The sequence below is a fragment of the Scyliorhinus torazame genome, chromosome 1 (genome assembly GCF_047496885.1).
Source record: "Scyliorhinus torazame isolate Kashiwa2021f chromosome 1, sScyTor2.1, whole genome shotgun sequence".
NCBI classification, from domain to species: Eukaryota; Metazoa; Chordata; class Chondrichthyes; order Carcharhiniformes; family Scyliorhinidae; genus Scyliorhinus; species Scyliorhinus torazame.
The window spans coordinates 55116120-55137043 of record NC_092707.1 but is presented as its reverse complement, the minus strand read 5'-3'; the positions used below and the strand labels follow the sequence as shown (position 1 = coordinate 55137043).

The 20924-nt window shown below is 45.7% G+C and overlaps 1 protein-coding gene across 4 annotated transcripts in view; it reads left to right on the top strand.

The window, feature by feature from the left end:
* Nucleotides 1–20924, top strand: part of LOC140407621 (coiled-coil domain-containing protein 63-like) — a 177658-nt gene that overhangs the window by 40015 nt on the left and 116719 nt on the right. The gene's annotated exons all lie outside the window — the stretch shown is intronic.

The window sequence follows — 20924 nt, the reverse complement described above, 5'->3', positions numbered from 1 at the left end:
CAGTACTTTTTTGTGCTCTTGTTAACTTGCCTTACTACAGTAATAGTTTCTAAATCTGTATCTCTGGATTTATTTGTTCCCCTTCCCATTTAAACTTTTAATTTCCAAAGCATCTGTGGCCTCCTTCCTCCAATGAAAATGCATCACACCAGCACTTATCTGTATGGTACTTCATCTGCCATTTTGCCAAATTTATTTAAGTCTTCTTGTATATTGTCATGGTCTTCCTCAGAATTAACTGTAATCCCAATATGGTGCTATATGAACATTATGAAATTGTTCAAAATTGATAAATACAAAGAAACTGAACACGAGAGCAGATTCAATGCCCCTTTTAAAGATATGAAACCAAATTTATATGTCTTTAAAATCAGGTAACAGGTGAGACAAAAAACATTTGCTACTGAATATTTAGAGATAATTGTTTCGCAGGAGGCATGTTGCCTCAGGGTGACATTTGCCGACAATTTAGAACTCTTAATTTTGTGTTAATTCATCAAGTTAAGTATCTGGTGCACACAATGTATTTCAAGAGGATTTGAGGAATGCCATAACCAGAAATTTATACATCAGTAAAATTAACTGTTGCTCTCATCTTCAGTGTCATAAAAATACAAATGACGGATTTGGCATATGCCAGTCTTCTGTGTGTTGGTTAGTAGATGATACCAGCTTTTTAATGGTCCATAAAAAATCAGTTTGTTGAAGTACTGTTTGATGCATATCTTAGAACATCTTTAAAGATAACACCAATGATTTCTGTTATATATTTAATGTTGGTGAGGCATTCCATAAACATTAATTATTTAGCAATGCTGGGATGTCATGAAAATGTAACACAATAATTTAGGAAGGTAACTAAGAATGTTCAGAGATGGTTTCAAAGAGCCTTTTAAGGAAGCGGAGGAAATTCAGAGATGAAGGGGTTCAGGAAGAAAATTCCAGAGAGTCGGCTGTAGGTGACTGGAAGAATAACTACCAAAGGTGGCAGAAGAGAGGGAGAGATCCACAAGATGGGATTGTTATGGGAGAGGTGATTTCAGAACCCCAAAATGTATCATGGAGTCCAACCAACCTCCCCCTTTAATGTATTTGTTGCTTTTCAGTGCACACGGCTTTTTCTCCAGGTGTGGGATTACAATTATGGACGCATGGGTTTTTAAACACAAAACAATGTTTATTCCATGAACTCAACTTAACCTTTTAAATAAACATTGGATCTCTTAACACCCCTTACTTCAAAGATAACCCCGAAAATAATACAACACTAAATCCTTCAGTTATTCCTTTCAACATCCAAGAGACTTAACACCTTTAACAGAAATACATCAGGTTAAAGGCTTTACTATTATGAGTTTAAATCTCCCAAATGATCCAGAGATAGTCTTTCATGGCAGAGATTACAGCAGATCCAGCTCACTGCAAACACAGACACACCCAAGCCCTTTCAAACTGAAACAAAACTGCAAAATGGCTGATCTAAAGCCCAGCTCCACTCACACTCTGACATCACAGAGGGGCAATTTAGCGTTTTCAATCCACCTACCCTGCACATCTTTGGGTTGTGGGGTCGAAACCCACGCAAACACGAGGAAAATGTGCAAACTCCATACGGACAGTGACCCAGAGCCGGGATCGAACCTGGGACCTCGGCGCCGTGAGACTGCAGTGCTACCACGGCACCACCTTGCTGCCCTGTTAGCTTCTATTCCTGACCTGGACTTGCACCAACTGATTTTGGGCAGGGACTTTAACTGTGTACTGGATCCTCAGATGGACATATCAAGCCATAAGTCTTTGAATCCTTTGGGGGGTGGCAAGGCTCTATTAGCCTTTATGGAATTGGGGGTGGGGGCAGATCCGTGGCGATTTTTACATTCGAGTGAGAAGGACTTTGCTTTTTTCTCTCAGGTTCATCAGGTGCTTGAGGGGGACATTTTATGGATTGGGGGGAAGGCCAGTCGCCTGTTAGCACACCAGCTAAGGCGGCAGGCTGCATCCAGGAGATAGTACATGTGAAGGACTCGGGAAGGTCAACGAGGCTTTTGAGGCCTTTTACCATAGACTTTACAAGTTGGAGCCTCTGGAGGATATGCTGCCCATGACGGAAATTTTGGATGCATTGCCCATCCCAGTGGTAGAATGAGAGAGAAGTTGGAATCCCTGTTGAGCCCTGAGGAGATCATGAGGTGTATTGGATATTCTGAATTCTCCCTCTGCGTACCTGAACAGGTGCCGGATGTGGCGGCGAGGGGCTTTTCACTGTAACCTCATTGCCGTGTTAATGTAAGTCCACTTGTGACAATAAAGATTATTATTATTAAATGTACGGGTCTAATGTAGTCAGCTAAGGCTCTGGGCACGGACGGGTTCCCGATAAAAATTTACAAGAAATTTGTTTGACAACTGATCCCGTTTCTGTTAGATATGTTTAATGATTCCTTGTCCCAGGGGGTATTACCAGCAACATTTGCGCAGGCATCGATCTCTTTGATTTTGAAGAAGGTTAAGGATCTGACTGGGTGTGGATCGTATCGCCCTATTTCATTATTAAACACAGACCCTAAGCTGTTGGCAAAAGATTTGTCAATGTGCTTGGAGCTCTGCCTTCCGGTGGTGATTTCGAAGGAACAGACTTGGCTTGTTAAGGGCAGGCAGCTTTTAGCCAACACACGACGACTGCTTAATGTTTTCTTTGTCCCCCTCTCAAGTCCCTGAAGCAGAGGTGATTATTTCAATGGACGCTGAAAAGGCATTTGGTTGGGTGGAATGGGGGTATCTGGTCGAGATCCTTGGAAGGTTCAGGTTTGGGCTAAGATTTATATCTTGGCTCTGTCCCATTACGAGAGCTCCCATTACGAGTGTTCCTACAAATGCTCTGAGCTTGGAATACTTCCAGTTAAATTGAGATACAAGGCAGTTTGCCCATTGTTCCCCCTGACAGTCGAGCCTCTGGCAATAGCATTGAGGTCGTCAACGGGCGGAGGGGAATAGAGAGGGCAGGGAGGGAGCATAGGGTGTCCTTGTAAGCAGATGATCTGCTGTTAATTATAACGGATCCTCTCTCCAATGTAGAGAAGCTAATAAAGCTACTTAGGAGTTTTGGCTCCTTCTTGGGGTAAAAGCTAAATTTGGGCAAAAGCTAATACTTTCCCGTGAACTCCCCGGGAGGGGTGCCGATACACGGGTTGCCTTTTCACTTGCCAGAGCGAGCTTTTGTTATCTGGGAATCCGGATGGCCCATGATTTGGGGTTGAGTTCGACTTGACGAAGTGGGACAACCTCCCTTCGTCCTTGACTGATAGGGACCAGTCGATAAAAATAAATGTCCTTCCTAGGTTTTTGTTTTTGTTTCAGTGTCTCCCAGATTTCCTTCCCAAATCTTTCTTTGTGAAGGTGAATAAATTGATTTCTTCCTTTATTTGGGAGGGCAAGACTCCACAGATTCGTAGGATTTTTCTGCAGGGGGAGAGGCATTTGGGGAGCCTAGCACTACCAAATTTAGAATCATAGAATCTCTACAGTGCACAAGGAGGCCATTCGACCCATTGAGTCTGCACCAACCCTCTGAAAGAGTACACTACCCAGGCTCCCACCTGTTGTGTTCAGTATTATGACTGTGGTAATTATGTACACAGAACATCTAGTTATTTAACTAGAAAGATGATTTACTAACAAACACGTGGAAAAATAACTAATGAACTATAATACAGATGAAGACTATTATACAGACGAAGACTACTAAATTAATTCAGTGAATTCTATCGCTACTCTTTGTGCGTCTATCCTCTTGTACATCTTATTACCAACTGGCGGGTGTTTCGAGCCACATGATAGATCTCTATTGCCACCAGCTGGTTGGAGGTCGCATCGCTAATTATATACAGAACTGTGCACAGCCATATCACCACATCCCCATTCCCCTGGAACTGTTAACGTTACATCCAAATGTAACTGTGTCTGACAAAAGAGATCTGCCTCATAATAAATAAAAGCAAATTATTGTGGAAGCTGGAATCTGAAACCAAAGAGAAAATGCTGGAAAATATCAGCAGGTCTGGCAGCATCTGTCGGGACATTTGGATGTAAATGGAAACAGTTCCAGGGGAATGGGGATGTGGTGATATGTCTCTTTGGGATCTGCATCATAATGTTACACATGTCATATGTACAAATGCAACTGTGCTTTACACAACATGACATGCCCCTTGTGCACAGCTTAATGGACATTCACAACGATAACGTCCCATTGGTCTTCCGAACTTTGATCGGCTACTCAATGTCACTTCAACTTTTGGAAGACTGGTTTTCTGGCTGGTCTTTTTGTACCACCAACTTGTTTAGCCTTTTGACACGAGAAGACCGGTTTTCTTGCTGGTCTTCTCTATGTCACCAACTTTTTCAATTTTCTAATGCAATGCTTCCTTTTCTTTCTTCGTGTGCTTTCTTGCCTGTCGGCCACATTGCCAATGCCTTCTTCTTCAGTGTTGTGGGTGCTACCCGGTTGACCCACTGTATCCTCAACTATTCTTTTCTTCCCCTTCCTTCTCATGGAAAGGATCCTCTGACTGCATCTCCTTTTCTTTTTGACTTTAGTGGCATCCTTCCTGCTGCTGGACTTCGCCATGGGACTAGTTGCTTGTGGTTCTTTTGTCATAGTAACTGCTTTTGGATCTGGGCAGCATGGTAGCACAATGGTTAGCACTGTTGCTTCACAGCACCAGGGACCCGGGTTCGATTCCCAACTTGGGGCACTGTCTGTGCGGAGTCTGCACATTCTTCCAATGTCTACGTGGGTTTCCTCCGGGCGCTTTGTTTTTTTCCGGGAGTGGAAGATAAGTGCGAGCGCTATTCTTGAGGGCCAGCGGATCATACACACATGTTCTAGTCATGTCCTAAACTTGTGAGATTTTGGGTCTCCTTTGTCAACACCATGTCAGGGATTTTTGGGATTGAGCTGAAGCTTTGCCCGTTGGTGGCTATTTTTCGGGTCTCGGACTCGCCAGAGCTATAGACGGGGTGAAGACGGATGCTCCCGCCATTGTCTCGTTAATAGCGAGTTTGCTTGGGTGGAGGACTCTGGTTCCACCAAGTACTCTGTCCTGGTTGAGTAACCTTATGGAGTTTTTCTACTTGGAGAAGGTCAAGTCCATCCTGAGAGGCAAAAGGGTTCTACTCAAGGTGGCAGCCATTCATTTCCTAATTCAGGGAGTTGGTCACCATCAGATATTAGGGAAGGGAGGGTTTGGAATTGTTTTCTTTTGGGGTGTGGAGGGGAGGGAGGATAACTTTGGGATTTTATTTGTTTTGTGTTTCTCCTGTATTCTAATGAAATATTAAAAAATATATATATATTTTAAAAGTCTGCGAATGATCAGATTATATGAGAAATACGTACATGAACATCTTGTGGACTGATTCATTTGTTTGCAAAGCAATTGCATCATCAGTATATTGCCTTGTCTTGCTGCTTGTGTGTAATACCTTAAAATAATTTTCCTGTTAGTTTTAATCAAATACGTCAAATTGGAGATTGGTTAATTAATACTGAGGAAGACTGTCACAAATTAAAAAGGCATTGCCAAACTTGCAGAATGGGTATACAATTGGCAAATAAATGTAAACACATAAATGTAAGGTTGTACATTTTGGCAATAAAAATAGGGGGCGGGACTCTCCCATCTGACGGCAGAGTGTTGACGCCGTCGTAAAAACTGGAGAGTTTAATGATGGCGTCATCGGACCGCTAAGTGTAGCGATCCTCTGCCCTACAGGAGGCCAGCACGGCACTGGAGCAACCCACGCCGCACCAGCTGCCAATACCAGCATCAAATGGGCGCCGCGGGTCTGCGCATGCATGCTGCGACCGGCACGCATGCGTGGAAGCTTCCTTCTCTGCACCGGCCCCGACGCAACATGGCGTAGGGCTACAGGGACCGGTGCGGAGCAAAAGAGGCCCCCACCACGAGAGGCCAGCCCGCCGATCGGTAGGCCCCAATCGCGGGCCAGGCCACGGTGGAGGCCCCCCTCGGGGTCGACCCCCCCCCACCCACCAATCCGCACCCAACTGGGTGGACGGCGTGGTCCCGCCGGGTAAGACCAAATGAGAACAGCGGCGGCAAGATTCGGGCTTTTTTGGGCGGCCACTTGGCCCATCCCAGGCGGAGAATCGCCGGGGCCGGCGGCACGCCGACCGCACCACGCCAGTTGCGCCGATTCTCCGGTCACCGGAGAATCAGCGGACTGGCATCGGGGTGGTGGCGCGCGAATCGTGCCCGGCCCAGCAATTCTCCGAACCGGCGTGGGCTGAGAGAATCCCGCCCAGGAGATTTCATAGCATGTAGAAATAAGAATCTAAATAGGGTAGAGAAGCAAATGAATCTGGCAGTACAAAGTAGTCATACAGGTTAATAAAGCCATAAAAAGGCAAATCAAGCATTAGAGGGGTAGAATTGAAAGATAACTAAGTTATGCTAAACTTATATCAAACCTTGGTTAGTCCACACCTGAAGTGCAGCGTAGAATTCTGGCTGCCATGTTGTAAAAATGTAGAGGCAGTGGATAAGATGGAATAAAATTGACAAGGATGATACCAGAAATAAGGAAGTATACCAACAGGGGAAAAAGAACATGCTGGGTGGGTCTCTTCTCTTGAAAAAATGTTGAAGTTATGAAATGTTTTGATAGAGTAGATACAGGTAGAATGTTTCTATTAGTAATGACAAGAAAAACTAGAAGCTAGCAATATGAGGTTGTCACTAAAAAAATCAAACACAGAATTCAGAAGAAATTTCTTTGCTCAGAGAATGTGAATTCCCTAACACAGGGAATGGTTGAAGCCAATAGTACAGACACATTTAAGGGCAGGTTAATTAAGCATCTGAAGAAGGGAACACATAAGAGTATAATGCTGATAGAGTTAGATAAGGAAGGAAGCTTAAGTGAAGCATAATTTCTGGTATGAATGGTTGGGCTGAATTTTATGCTGTATACCCTATGTAATCCCTATCTACCATGAATGTGACATTCTTGCATTATGATATTTTGGCATCATATAAGCCAGACAGGAAAAATGGTATGCATTCCATGTGGTCTTCTGTACTATGTACCACACCTAACAGATAATTATTAGTTACATGTCAAACTGTCCATCCAAAGACTGTATAATGGTGCAGATTTTGGTTCTTGTGATACATGTCTGCCGATAGAAATAATCTTTTTGCTGTGAATATAAGTTAAAAGTGTTGAGAAAAAGCTGGAATCACAACAATCACAAATCCTCCCATTGTAACTAATGTATTTAATATTTAGATGTGTGCACATTGTATTTTTAACAACTTTCTTGTAAGGCTGTCATTTTTGCAATGCAGTCTTGAACTTCAACAGGAATAGACTTATAAAAAATAATGGGTGGAATTCTCTTGTGGCCTGTTTCGTGAGGCATGGAGCAAAGAATCTAGCGGGAGTCAAAAAGTTGGAAACCCACCAATGTAAAAACTATTTGCAAATTTCCCATGGCAGGTTAAAAGTGCGACGGTTATCCTGCTGATAGTGGCATAATTTCCATTTGCATCCATTCTCACCTCATGAATGCTCTTTGACTTAGCTTCTCATTGGAATAACGTGGCACCTTTCAACCTTGCATCACACCCGCGGAAAATCACGTCGGTCTGAATCTCGTTTGAGAAAGGGTGGTATGCACACGTCTGACCTCTCTTTGCTCGAGACTTCAAGGTGAATGCAACACAAGTAACCTACCTTCCATAATGCTGCACTGGCCTTGTTGCGATGCTAGTGGAATGTCACACCTCTGGGTAGGACGGTTCCGCTCCCCCTGGTGCTTGCCTCCGTGGTCACCATAACACCACTGTGCAGCGGTACTCAGACTGGGCTCAACTTTCAGACACTGATCAGTTTTGCAATCGGGGGAAGGTAGGGGTGGTCTGCTCCCATTAGGTGCCACTGTTGTCCAGAAGGACAGCATTATGTAGCAGTACTCTGACAGGGCTGAGCACTCAGAAACCTGCATATCAACCAGAGAAAGGGATCTGGGGGTGGGGAGCGCAATGGTGTGGAAGAATAAACACAAAAAAAACAATGGGAAGGAAGGCTACGCAAGGGAGGGGGAGAGGAGTTGAAGGGAGCACAATGGAAGATAGAGGGGTAGAAAGGCTTTGCAGGGCAGTGGAGGTGGAGGGGGGAAGGATGGGAGCCAGACAAACAAGGGGGTGAACGGGAAAATCACATGTATGAAAGGGAAGGGATGCATGCAGACTCTCGATTCAGAAATTGGGTGGGGGGAGGTGTTATAAGTGTGCCACATGAGGGATATGGTGTTGGGAGGGGGTATGGGAAGGGAAACAGTGAAATCTTCAGTCATCAGGGAAATGAGCAACAATGTGAAGTCAAAGTCGCTGGTCTAGGCCTTGTAATCATGAGTCATAAAGCAAAGGCACCCCTGGGGCTTGGTGGAAATCAGCATGAAGGTATCTGAATGTGTAATTTGGGAATGTAGCACTTGGGGAGGAGACACAGCTGCAGCATATCATGTGCTCTCCAGGATTGGTATTCCTTATGGGCCCAAAGGCATCCTGTCACTAGTCAGAAGCAATGTACTGTTAATTGTAATGCCAGATCATTGAGTGGAGCATTGAGACAGGTTAGGTAGTGCTTGTCATTCCAACCTTCTCACAGCAATCAGGGGTTGAGAAGTCATGTTCCTGGGAAAGCATCTTGGTGACCTCATTGTGGGTGATAGTGCCTGAAAGATGGCAGCATCAGCAACAATGCAAGTTGGGCTGAAGCCATTACAGAATCTAACGGTAGCAGAGTGTGAGATTCACTATGCAGAACCCTTCCTCATCATTGTCTGCAATGTTGCATTTCAGAAACAAGGTCAAAGAATAAATAGATCTGGACCCTCTGTCTTACCTTTCTGATGGTCCAAATGCAATGGAGGAGGTGACGATGGAAGAGACAATACAAAGCATAACCCAAGCAGAAGGCCCTACCTGATGCCCAGGGTCAAAAGGAACCAGAGCAAGGACAGTAGGGTCAAGAGGAGATACCTCGACAATGGAAGCGGTTCTGTAAACCAAGGGTACACTGAAGAAGACTCACGTATTTACAGATGAGTGAGAGACAATGATGGGCACATCTGAGCTTGCCCCAAGCTCTGGTAGATCACATATGCTGCATTCTTTGTGAAGAGCTGATGCCACCTGGAGTTGAAGGCTATGCCCTGCCAGTGGCTTTGAAGGTGACTGCTGCATTCAATTTCTTTGCCTCTGGGTCTTTCCAGGAATCAACAGGGGACCTGAGCAGCATATTTCAGTTTGCAACACATAGATGCATAAAGGAGCTCATAGACGCCCTTTACAGGAAGGTACATCAGTATGTGAGGTTTGCTCTGAACAAAGATTGCCAGGCTGTGAGATTCACTGGCTTCACCGCCATTCCAGACTTCCCAAGAAGTGTCGGGTGCAATGGACTGAACCCATATGATTATACAGGTCCCATGGCAGCAGGCCCTAATGTTTATAAACCATAATGGTGACCATTCCATTAATTTACAACTAGTGTGTAAGCATCAGAAGCACATGATTCATGTTTGTGCACTGTATCCTGGGAATTGCTATGGCTCCTACATCTTGAGTCACTCCCAGGTGTCTGAGATTTTTGAGGGGCCTGTTATGGGCCAGGGTTTAGAGAACCCCAAAGTGCATCATGGAGTTCACCTGACCCACAACTTTAAATAGATTTTGGTTATGGGGAGCACACGGGCCTACTTTACAGGTGTGGTGCAACAAAGCATTAAAGTACCTTTAAGTTAAAACAATGTTTATTTATGAAACCAGTTAACACTTTATAAACACACAGTAAACATCTTAACAACTATCAACACCAATCATCCCCACAAAGATCTATAAGTAACTCTTAATCTTTCCTTACAACATCCATGAGACAAAAGACCCTTTTTAATACAGAGATCAGGTTTAAATTCTCTATTGAGAGAAGTCAGCACTTTGAAATCACCCAATTGATCTGGAGACAGTCTTTAGATTGCAGAGAGAAATCCTTATACAGCTCCTTGCTTTGCCTGCAGCTATCCAGCTCTCAAAACAAAACTAAAACACACCCTGTAGCAGACAGCCCAAAGCGAAAGTAAATGCAGATACAGCCCAGCTCCACCCACTCTCTGACATCACTGCAGCCATTGAACCAACACCCATTTCTTAAAGGTTCACCCATTACAGCTATTTTATAAACACCCATTTCTTAAAGGTACACCCACTACAGCTATTTGATAAACACCCGTTTCTTAAAGGTACTCGCACATGACAGGCCTGCATTTTTGCAGCGATAGCTGCTTGGGGATAAGGGATATGCACTGAAATTGGCTGATGACACTGGTGCACCGACCTCAGAGTCGTCATGAGGAGAGGTACACAGCTGCTCACAGCTCCACACAGACCCTAATCGAGCAGACCATGGGGCTTCTGAAGATGCATTTCAGATGCTTGGAGCGCTCAGGTGGTGCACTACAATACATTGCTGATACGGTTTCACACAACTTTGCAGTGTATTGCGCCCTTCACAATCTGGCAATGAAAAGAGGTGATCCCTTGCCAGAGGGTGAAATGGAGGAGGTAGCATGAACACCAGGAAGGCCAGGAATTGCAAGAGGGTGCTGAGTGTAGGTATTGTAGCCATCTGGGATGGCCACTTTCAGCATATAAAATGGACACTCGCAAAGCATACAGGGAAAATGGACAATGCAAAGTAAACAAGCAGGCACAGAGCCTGAATGTGTATTTGGGAAGACTGCAGACAGAACCAAAACTCTTGGCCGAGTTACACATTGATGGCCCATCTCTGAGAAACAAAGAACTAGTGATCCTGTACCAGACAGTCCGGTGCCACTACCCCAGCAAGAAGACACAAACAAAGCAAGGCCAATGGCCACTTAGGACACGCCCAGCCATCAAGACACCCGCCCCTTTATTGGCTCAGATCGATGACAGTGATCGAGAAGCTGCCCAATTAATTGAGACCAAGTTTAAGGCCCGCCTAAAAGCGCGCAAAGCCCCCAAGTATAAGAAGGAACCCTCGCCATGTGTTCCCTCTCTTGGATTTGGCTCTCAACTGGAGAGACCCTTCCACCTGCACCACCAGAAGCAAGTAAGTTCAAGTTCAACGCTCGCTAGCAGACCGACGACCTTAGCTGTACTCCTGTTACCTCTTCGAACCCAACAGCCACAGATCCGAACAACGGCCATTGTTCCTCTGACCTAAGTGGGCACCCGAAGTTAAGTATAGGTGTTAGTGATACATATAGTTTAGCCAGTAGTGTTATTGTGCATGAGTAAATCATACTGTGTGTAAATAAAGTAGTATTGACTTTGAACTAACTAACTGGTGTATTGGTTCTTTGATCGGTATTCAGTTGAACCTTGTGGTGGTATCGAGAGATACTGGCGACTCTGAAAGCATATTCATAATTACAATTAAGAAAGGCGACCTTATTAATTGCCATATTTAGAGCCACAAAAGAGAGCAATATTATTGATGACTCCGCCGGGACTCGACCTAGAAGTGACTCTGTCACTCCAAGAGAACCCAACTTTGAATTGGAAACCCAATTGGAAAAAGTAGAGTAAGACCAGTATCGATCAAACCTCCAAGATTCGGAAGTGTGTAATTTGCATGCGTACTAACAAGGGATATAAGGTAACCTTGATAGATTTTGTTGTGTAAAACTGTCGGGGGTTTCGTAGACCGGAAAATAGCTTAAGCTGTACCCGTGTTTGCATCATCGCTTTATTCCCCCTGTTCCAAATTTACGGTAGAAACCCAGAGATTACAGTAGAGATGGCAATAAAGGTAATGCAATGTCTTATGAGCCCCCAGGAATTCAAGGTCGCAGCGACCAATAGAGCAGAGCAGTGTCCCGTATGGGAAGACGAAATTCAGAAGTATCTAAAAGGGAAAGGATGGCCCCTTTGGAGCGAATTTTGCGCAAATGAGGAAACACGTCCCGGAAGTATAGGACAGACTTGGTGTGATAACCTGACCGAGATTCATAAGAAAAACTTAGGAAAAGTTTGTAAGCCGATGGCAATCGTGTCCTGCTTGGCACAATTGCGAGGCACAGAGGAGGTCGTGAAGACGCTCCGCAGAGAGATTTAAGACAGAGAGAAGAATAGTGAGGGAGACGTTAGCGAGTGCGAGAAAGTTAACAGGCAACTTAGAGAGCAGTTAGCGGCAAAGGACAAGGAGATGGCTGATATCAAACGGGCACACCAATCTTGTCTCGCTCACCTAAGCAGTTTTCAGTCCCAGTATGATAAGGCCAAGACATGCAACGCGCGGTGTTGGTACGAGAAGAAACAGAACTTCAAGTTGAGCAATTAAAGAAGCAATGTCAGGATTTAAAAGCAGCCCTACAAGCACTCCACAGTTCCACAACGGAACAAAGGCAGAGTTCGGTGGACCACGCCAAATGCCGAAAGCAAATTGCAGACCTGCAATCCCTGCTGTCAGTACAAAATGCTTTCCACGATACATTAGGACCCCAGTTAGATCAGGAAAATGGCCCCGATTGGCAGGAGTTAAATGAAACTGCCCACCTATATGTGCATGGAGCATGTACCCAAGATAAAACCCAGAAAAGGAAAGCACCCCCACCCCCGACCGCGCAGGTAGAGCACAATCCCATGAACCCTGTCACCACACAGCGCAGGGCCACAACAAACGGAGACCCTGATTTTCTGTACACTACCCCATTAACCGTCACTCAATTAAGGGACGCGTGTGACAAAATCGTTCCAACCCACTTCGAACCCGCACCATTACTTTGCGAAAGTAAAACAACAGGCGACCATGTACGGCCTGGACGAAAGAGAGCAAGTTATGCTCACAGTTTTGAGCCTTGATCCCTCAGTCGTGGCAACCCTTCCCGACCCACAAAATGTAGGAGGAGGCACCCTCCAACAAATGCATGCAGCAATCCGAGATGCGATCGGCGACAATAAGGAAGATCCTGTAGAAGGACTCAATAAATGCAGACAGAAAAAGACCGAGCACCCAACAGTGTTTGCTGGACTCCTTTGGACCCACTTTACAGCAGTATTTGGAGAGTTAGTCCGCTCCCATTTGACACCAGAAAGTATGGCCAAATGGACTCGTATCCTAGTCTCTCACGCGACCGAAGCAGGACAGAGAGCTTGCGCCAATTATGACCCCTCAGACGATACACAAAATGAGAAATGGGTATTAAAGAAATTATCCCAAGCTTGGGAACAGTCCTTTCAGGGAAGGTCAGAATACGGAAAAGTAGAGGAAGAGCAGGCAGATGCTAACATGCATCCAGTCAGGACACATCAAAACTTTGCATGGGTAAACGAGGGAAGAAACAGCCCACAGCAGCCTAAATCACAAGAGTGCTACAATTGTGGACAGTTAGGACAATACGCCCGAGAGTGCAATGCCCCCCAGAAACAGCAGCGAAACCAGAAGGCGAATACCCTAAATAAGAACAGAACCAAGCCCATTCACAGTGTTAGTGCCCGTTCCGAGAACGCAGACATGAACGCACCGATTGAAGGTGTTCAGACCCCCCAACTTGGGTCTGTGACACCCTTTGGGACAAGTCCAGAAGACCGGTAGTAGCAGGCACAGTCTGGGGACACCCCGTAGAATTTCTTTGGGTCACAGAAGGGTCCCGTACCACGCTAAATTCCTCCACAATGTTCCAACGGGATACATGGCCCACCACAGACACCATTACCCTTAGCGGCTTCACAGGACTGTTACAGCAGGGACACATCACGGCCCCTGTGGCGATTCAGATAGGCAACTTAAGACAAAACACCCTGTTGTTCTAATAGATCTACCCCAGACAGCCGAACACATTTTGGGAATAGATTTTATGAGCTACCACAATCTTTTGTTCGACCCCGTCAATAAATGTGTGTGGAGAATGGCAAAGGCAGCACGAGCCCTGCCACGCTCACAGTTGGAGACTACACACACAGAATTAGCGCAGTAGGAGACTTCTGGTTTGATCCACGAACCATTAGTAAGGACAAAGACGTTAGAGACGTTTTACAGAAACACTAAGCAGCTTTTGCCCAGCACAAGCACGACTGTGGCAAGATCCCTGGTTTAGTCAACATCACAGGACCCGACCCCAAACCCCAAAACCAGTACGGTTTCCCCCAACAAGCAGAGGGAGAAATTGCTAAAGTCATCCAAAGTTTACCGGACCAAGGAGTACTCCGTTCAGTAGCCTCAACTAACAATGCCCCAATTTGGCCCGTCGGGAAACCCGATAGCTCATGGCGACTGACCATCGATTATAGGGAACTAAACAAAGTCACCCCATTAGCAGCCCCCACCGTAGCCACAAGTCTCGAGACAATGTTAAAACAGGGACCCCAGTCAAAAATTTTCTTAGTTTTGGACAAAAGCAACGGCTTTTGGTCCATTCCATTGGATAAAGCGTGCCAATACAAATTTGCTTTCACCTTCCAGTGACAGCAATACACGTGGACATGCCTACCGCAAGGCTTCCACAACTCCCCCTCCATTTTCCACCGACAGCTGGCAAATGGATTAGCTAAATTTTCCCGACCTGATTGCCTCATCCAGTATGTAGACGACTTACTTCTACAAACGGACACTAAGGAAGAGCACATTTAGTTTCTCTCCGAATTATTAGGACTCCTTCACGAAATCGGATGTGAAGTTACCCCCTAAAAGGCCCAGATTCTGCAGGAAAAGGTCATTTATTTAGGCACAGTAATCACCCATGGCAAACGCGAGATCGAGCAGAAACGCATTGACGCCATTGTTAAATTACCCTTGCCCCATAATGTTACAGCCCTCCGGTCAGTCCTAGGACTGGTTGGCTCCTGCAGGAACCACATAGACGGTTTTGCCACAAAGGCAGCCCCTCTTTCTGAACTCCTAAAAAAACAAGCCCCATGGGAATGGCTTCCACAGCACACGGATGCCGTGAATGCATTAAAACAAGCCCTGAGCACAGCTCCCGCATTACAGGTCCCAGACGCACTCTCCCCATACGCAATTGAAGTTGCAACCCCGACTGAACCCTTTCAGCCGTGCTCCTCCAGGAAAGACACGATCGTTTAGGCCCCGTAGCATATGCCTCACGAGTTCTCGATCCAGTAGAGCAAGGATTTTCTGCCTGCAAAAGGCACTTGCTCGCAGTTTTTTGGGCTGTTCAGTACTTTGCGTACAGAACAGGACTCAACCCCGTAACCATTTTAACAGAGCACACCCCAACCCAACTTCTACTAGATGGTAGACTAAAGGATGACACAGTCAGCCAAATTCGCGCAGCACGATGGACCCTACTCCTACAAGGATGGGACATTACGGTTAAAAGGACTAAGCCACACACATTTCTAGCAGACAATTTACAGTATGCAGGTACCCCACATGAGTGTGAGATCATTACCACCAAACACAATACAGGACCTTTTGTACCCAAATCAGCTCCCCCGAAACCAGGTACTACACCCCAGAGACCCCAGCCCACAGACACAGACGCAGCTCTTAAGCTTCATGTGGATGTCTCCTCCACAGTTTCAAATGGTAAAAGAATCACAGGTTGTGGTATCTATGTAGAGGACACGCAGGGACGCGCGTTAAAAGAAATCTCACTAAAATTGCCTGGACATCTAGGTTTGCAGGCAGCCGAATTAGCAGTCGTAGCATACATTGTAGAGCACCCCGACTCGTTCCTGACCCCAGCCGACATATATTCCGACAGCCTATATGTCTGCACTAGTTTAACTGAGTTCCTACCCCTGTGGGAATCCAGAGCTTTTGTTTCCGCAGACGGAAAACCCCTACCCTCAGCCCCATTACTCCAGCATATCTTCAAAACAGCAAAAGGCAAACGACAGCCAAGATTCTAACACAGCACATCTTCACAAGATGGGGCCTTCCCCGTAATATCGAGTCAGACCAAGGCTCACATTTCACACGACGCGTCATGAAACATGTCCTCACAATTTTCGGCATACAACAAAAATGTCATATTGCCTATCACCCCCAATCAAGCAGAATTGTAGAATGCATGAATAGAACCCTCAAAGCAACCCTTAGGAAAATGGTGCAGCAGCACAATACAACATGGGTCACGGTTCTCCCATTCGCACTCATGTTCATTAAGAACACTGTATCGACTTCGACAGGATACACCCCCCACACCCTCATGACCGGATGACCCATGAAGGGGCAGAATACTTGTTAGGGCTTGATTTGGACAGCCCCACAGTCATTGCCCTTACCCATGAGAAAGCTGTACAGCAGATCCTCGAAAACGTTAAAGCAGCCCAGCTCGCAGCTGTTAGGCTTGGGACACGGAAAAAACAGAGTAAAGCATGTTTTGATAAGACAGTACACCCGATGGAATTTTCAGTGGGACAGCAGGTCATGCTCTCCCTGTACAACCCCAGTTCATTCCTTTCCCCAAATTCGCAGGACCATACTCAATTTCGGACAAAGTCAGCCCCTCCGTTTATAAGATCACTTATCCTAATGGCAAGTCAGGATGGTTTCACATAAACCAGCTTAAGGCTTATGGCACACAGAGCAACCACTCCCACCACATCTCACTCGCAGCAGCAGATGAACACGCCCCACCCATGAACGACCTATTCCTACCGTCCCCCAACCAGTCCAGCCCGCCCTTGGACACCACTTCCACTCCACCCCCAGAGACACGACTTCATTCGACCAGCACCGACAGCGACAGTGACAGCACTGACACGTTAGACCCCATGGAACCGCCACACGATTTCAATTCTGCACCAGGCCCCACTCCCAGCGACTCTCCTTCGAGACCATTTGTATAAAAGCCCCTGAACCGGACCTGATGATGATGGATTGCCCCATACCGCCTCCAACCTAGACACTAAGCATTGGCACCGCATCCGTAACGATGAGATGGACCCCACATCGGCCCAAGCAGCCTTGGCACACCTACTCCAGTCACGAGTTTGGTAACCAGGAAAAGATGATGACTCCGAGTCTGACTCCCACCTTGCCAGCCCCTTTGCGACTCTTTTCACAGTAGAACAATGAGGTGTCCAGATGATGGAAAAAAGGAACCGATTGAAATTTACGGTGTCCTTCTTTCTGATGGAGCCTGCCCGATTTTGTTATTTTAGTTTGATATTTTAAATGTTGAATGTTTTTATTGTGTACTACCCTTTGCTACAGTTTATTCATGGCCCCACGCCAAATTTTGATGCAGTCGCGACTACTCTTTTAATGCTCCATGGCAGTTAAAGGAATAAGTTTGTCGCAGACACCAATTGATACAGCCATAACTACTCTTCTGATTCAACGGCAATCATAAGAGGCAATTTATCCACGATGACCACAAATTCTTTCCGTTCTTGTCCGGTCACACAGGCAATGGAGTAACGGCACTGGTCCCCGCCCTGCTTGAGGACCCCCATCTGGTCAGCTAAGCTCGGGTAGTGCACCTATGGCACTGGTCACTGCCCTACCCGGGGATTCCACCCATTCTTGCCCCGCCGCGGCCCACACAAACCCCATTCGGAGCTTTTATTTCGAAACCCTTTCCTGTTTCTTAGTTCTTTTTGCTTTCCGGCGACCTTTAGGTCGCTCTCCCACATGCTATTTACACCCTCAAACACTTGGATGAAACAATTGGCTGCTGGATGGAGAAATTGTCCGCCCACTCAGTGCATCGACCACACAGGCTGCGAGACTGCTCGCACTGTGACAGTATTTCTTTTTCGGATGTCTTGTCCCCAAAAATATTTGGTTTAAAAAGAAAATGAGGGAGTCACATATGGTGACAATTCTAATGGGCAATTGATGATTAAAGGACAGACAGACAGACATACGACATCTTAAACAAGGTAATAACAGATATTATGCTTGTGTCCACAGAAATCCAAAACACCAGAAGACAGAGGAAGACCAAGAGAAAAATGAAGACGGACATCATGACCTACATTTGGATCATCGTGGGATCACTACAGTTGCGCGCGGAAGCGACCCCCCCTGACCCACACCACACAGGCCGTGAATGTTTCCCATCATTGCCATACACCACACCCAGAGACAGCCACTGACACACCAACCTGGTGTGACAACCTTATAAAATGGTATTCCCTTTCATACATCGTAGAAGCCCTATTAGTGATAGCAATATTCTGTAGTGTCACCCAGACACTGAGACTTTGGAAATGGTGAAGGAAAGACTCCCGCACTCCGGTATAGACACTTAGACCCCCTATTTTCGGACTCCAGCAGACCCCCCCACTCTCTCTAAATGAATAAAGTATATCGATTATCTTTTTGTTCTAATAAAGAAAGGATGTGAACTTTCTGTACTTGACCGCCAAGATACAGAGAAATGTAATGCTGCTATTGTATAGTTTATACTGTTTGTAAATACTTTTTATTGACTAAACAGCCTGAAGATAGTTTAGAGAAGGATAGTTAGAGGTTCCCGTGTTTAAAAAAAAGAAATGTAATGCATGCTTGAATGTTATAGTGCCCCTTAGAATTTTATAATGATATGATGTAAATAAAAGCAATTTAGGTAAAGGTTTGAATCCATAGGACAGAGTAGGATAGGACCTGTCCTTGATGCGGGTGCTCGACTTAGGTAGAGAACAAAGAAGATTCAGTAATATGATTCTTCATGCTTCGCGTTGAGGATCACAAGGAGGGTGTGTAGCCATCTGGAATGGTCACTTTCAGCATATAAAATGGATACTCGCAAAGCATACAGGGAAAATGGACAATGCAAAGTAAACAAGCAGGCACAGAGCCTGAATGTGTATTTGGGAAGACAGGCTGCAGACGGAACCGAAACTCTTGGCCGATTTACACATTGATGGCCCATCTCCGAGAAACAAAGAACTAGTGATCCTGTACCAGACAGTCCGGTGCCACTACCCCAGCAAGAAGACACAAACAAAGCAAGGCCAAAGGCCACTTAGGACACGCCCAGCCATCAAGGCACCCGCCCCTTTATTGGCTCAGATCGATGGCAGTGATCGAGAAGCTGCCCAATTAATTAAGACCAAGTTTAAGGCCCGCCTAAAAGCGCGCAAAGCCCCCAAGTATAAGAAAGAACCCTCGCCATGTATTCCCTCTCTTGGATTTGGCTCTCAACCGGAGAGACCCTTCCACCTGCACCACCAGAAGCAAGTAAGTTCAAGTTCAACGCTCGCTACCAGACCGACGACCTTAGCTGTACTCCTGTTACCTCTTCGAACCCAACAGCCTCAGATCCGAACAACGGCCATTGTTCCTCTGACCTAGGTGGGCACCCGAAGTTAAGTATAGGTGTTAGTGATAGATATAGTTTAGCCTGTAGTGCTATTGTGCATGAGTAAATCATACTGTGTGTAAATAAAGTAATATTGACTTTGAACTATCCAACTGGTGTATTGGTTGTTTGATCGGTATTCAGTTGAACCTTGTGGCGGTATCGAGAGATACCTGGCGACTCTGAAAGCATATTCGTAATTAAGATTAAGAAAGGTGACCTTATTAATTGCCATATTTAGAGCCACAAAAGAGAGCAACAGTATGAAGACAACCATGTCATGGAGAAAGCAAGACAAGACATGGGAGACATGACCTGACAGGTTCCAAGAGGAGTAAAGTTAAAGAGGGCACATGACCACGTAGCTCCTCGTCCTCAATGCCATTTCATCTCAGGGGATGTCCTACCACTTGCAGTGAAAACATATCCAGCATTCACTCTTGCACATTCTGGTCTCATGAATTGCCAGGCCATGATCTCTGCATAGGATCGCCATGCCTTAGGAATGCGTTCACTGGGAACCGAAAGTCCACTGATGAATGCGAGTGATGCGAGAGATGACTTGAAGCATTTGCTGCCAGATAATGATGCAAACACTGCAGCCACTGAGATGAGGACAAACCTAGGGATTTCCTCCTCCCATGCATCTCTTCTCTTTTGCCGCTACTACTGAGGAGACATAAATGCTGCAATGAACTCAAGGCGGATGAACTGCTGCCCTCACGCAATGGTCTTCCATGTGGATGAAGGGTTAGAAGTGCATAATCACACACTTCCGATAAAGATATAAACAAATCTCCCTGACATCACACAAGCGTACAGTGACTATCTTCAGTGAGGTTGATATCATATGAATGTTAATCTCGCAGTGGAACACTATCACTGAGTGGGAGGATGGCTAAACCTCAAAATAAGAGGATTCAAATGTACAGAATCACAATGCCTTCTGATAATCAAGCCATTCAGGCAAATATCAAATTAATTTACAAAAGTGCAATATATTTATAGTGGTAGCATACCTGTGACCCAAAAGAGACATTAGAATTTCTTAACTTTCCTAACACTACCACTGCTCCTGGGTGCAGCCCTGCCATCCACAGAAGAGGTGGAGGCAACCTGATGAGTGCTATGTCCTGATGTCTGTGATTATCTTGGCGGACGTCCTCTGGTGGCCTGAGGCTAGGAGGGCCTCAAACTGATAAGGGTCACTGCTCAGGAGGAGGTGCACCCTCATTAATCTTTTCAGCTGGACTGGATGGGATCACAGGTAGACGGGACTCTAAGTGGCTGTACACTCTTGAAGTTTTCTTAGACGAGGCCCCTGGGGATAGGTTGAGAGTCTGACCCTAGGTAGGGTACCCTTCCAAAGGGTTGGTGCAGACTTGATTGGCCGAATGGCCTCCTTCTGCACTGTGGTGATTCTGTGATTCCAAGCAGCAGGGTGGATGCCATTACCGCACTTAGTCTCAGAAATTGAAAATTTCGCTCAATATCTTTGTTTTTCCTCAAATGAGTTCACACTGTGATTTCATGTTTTGGGAAATATCTTGCTCTTTGTATAACATATTTGAAA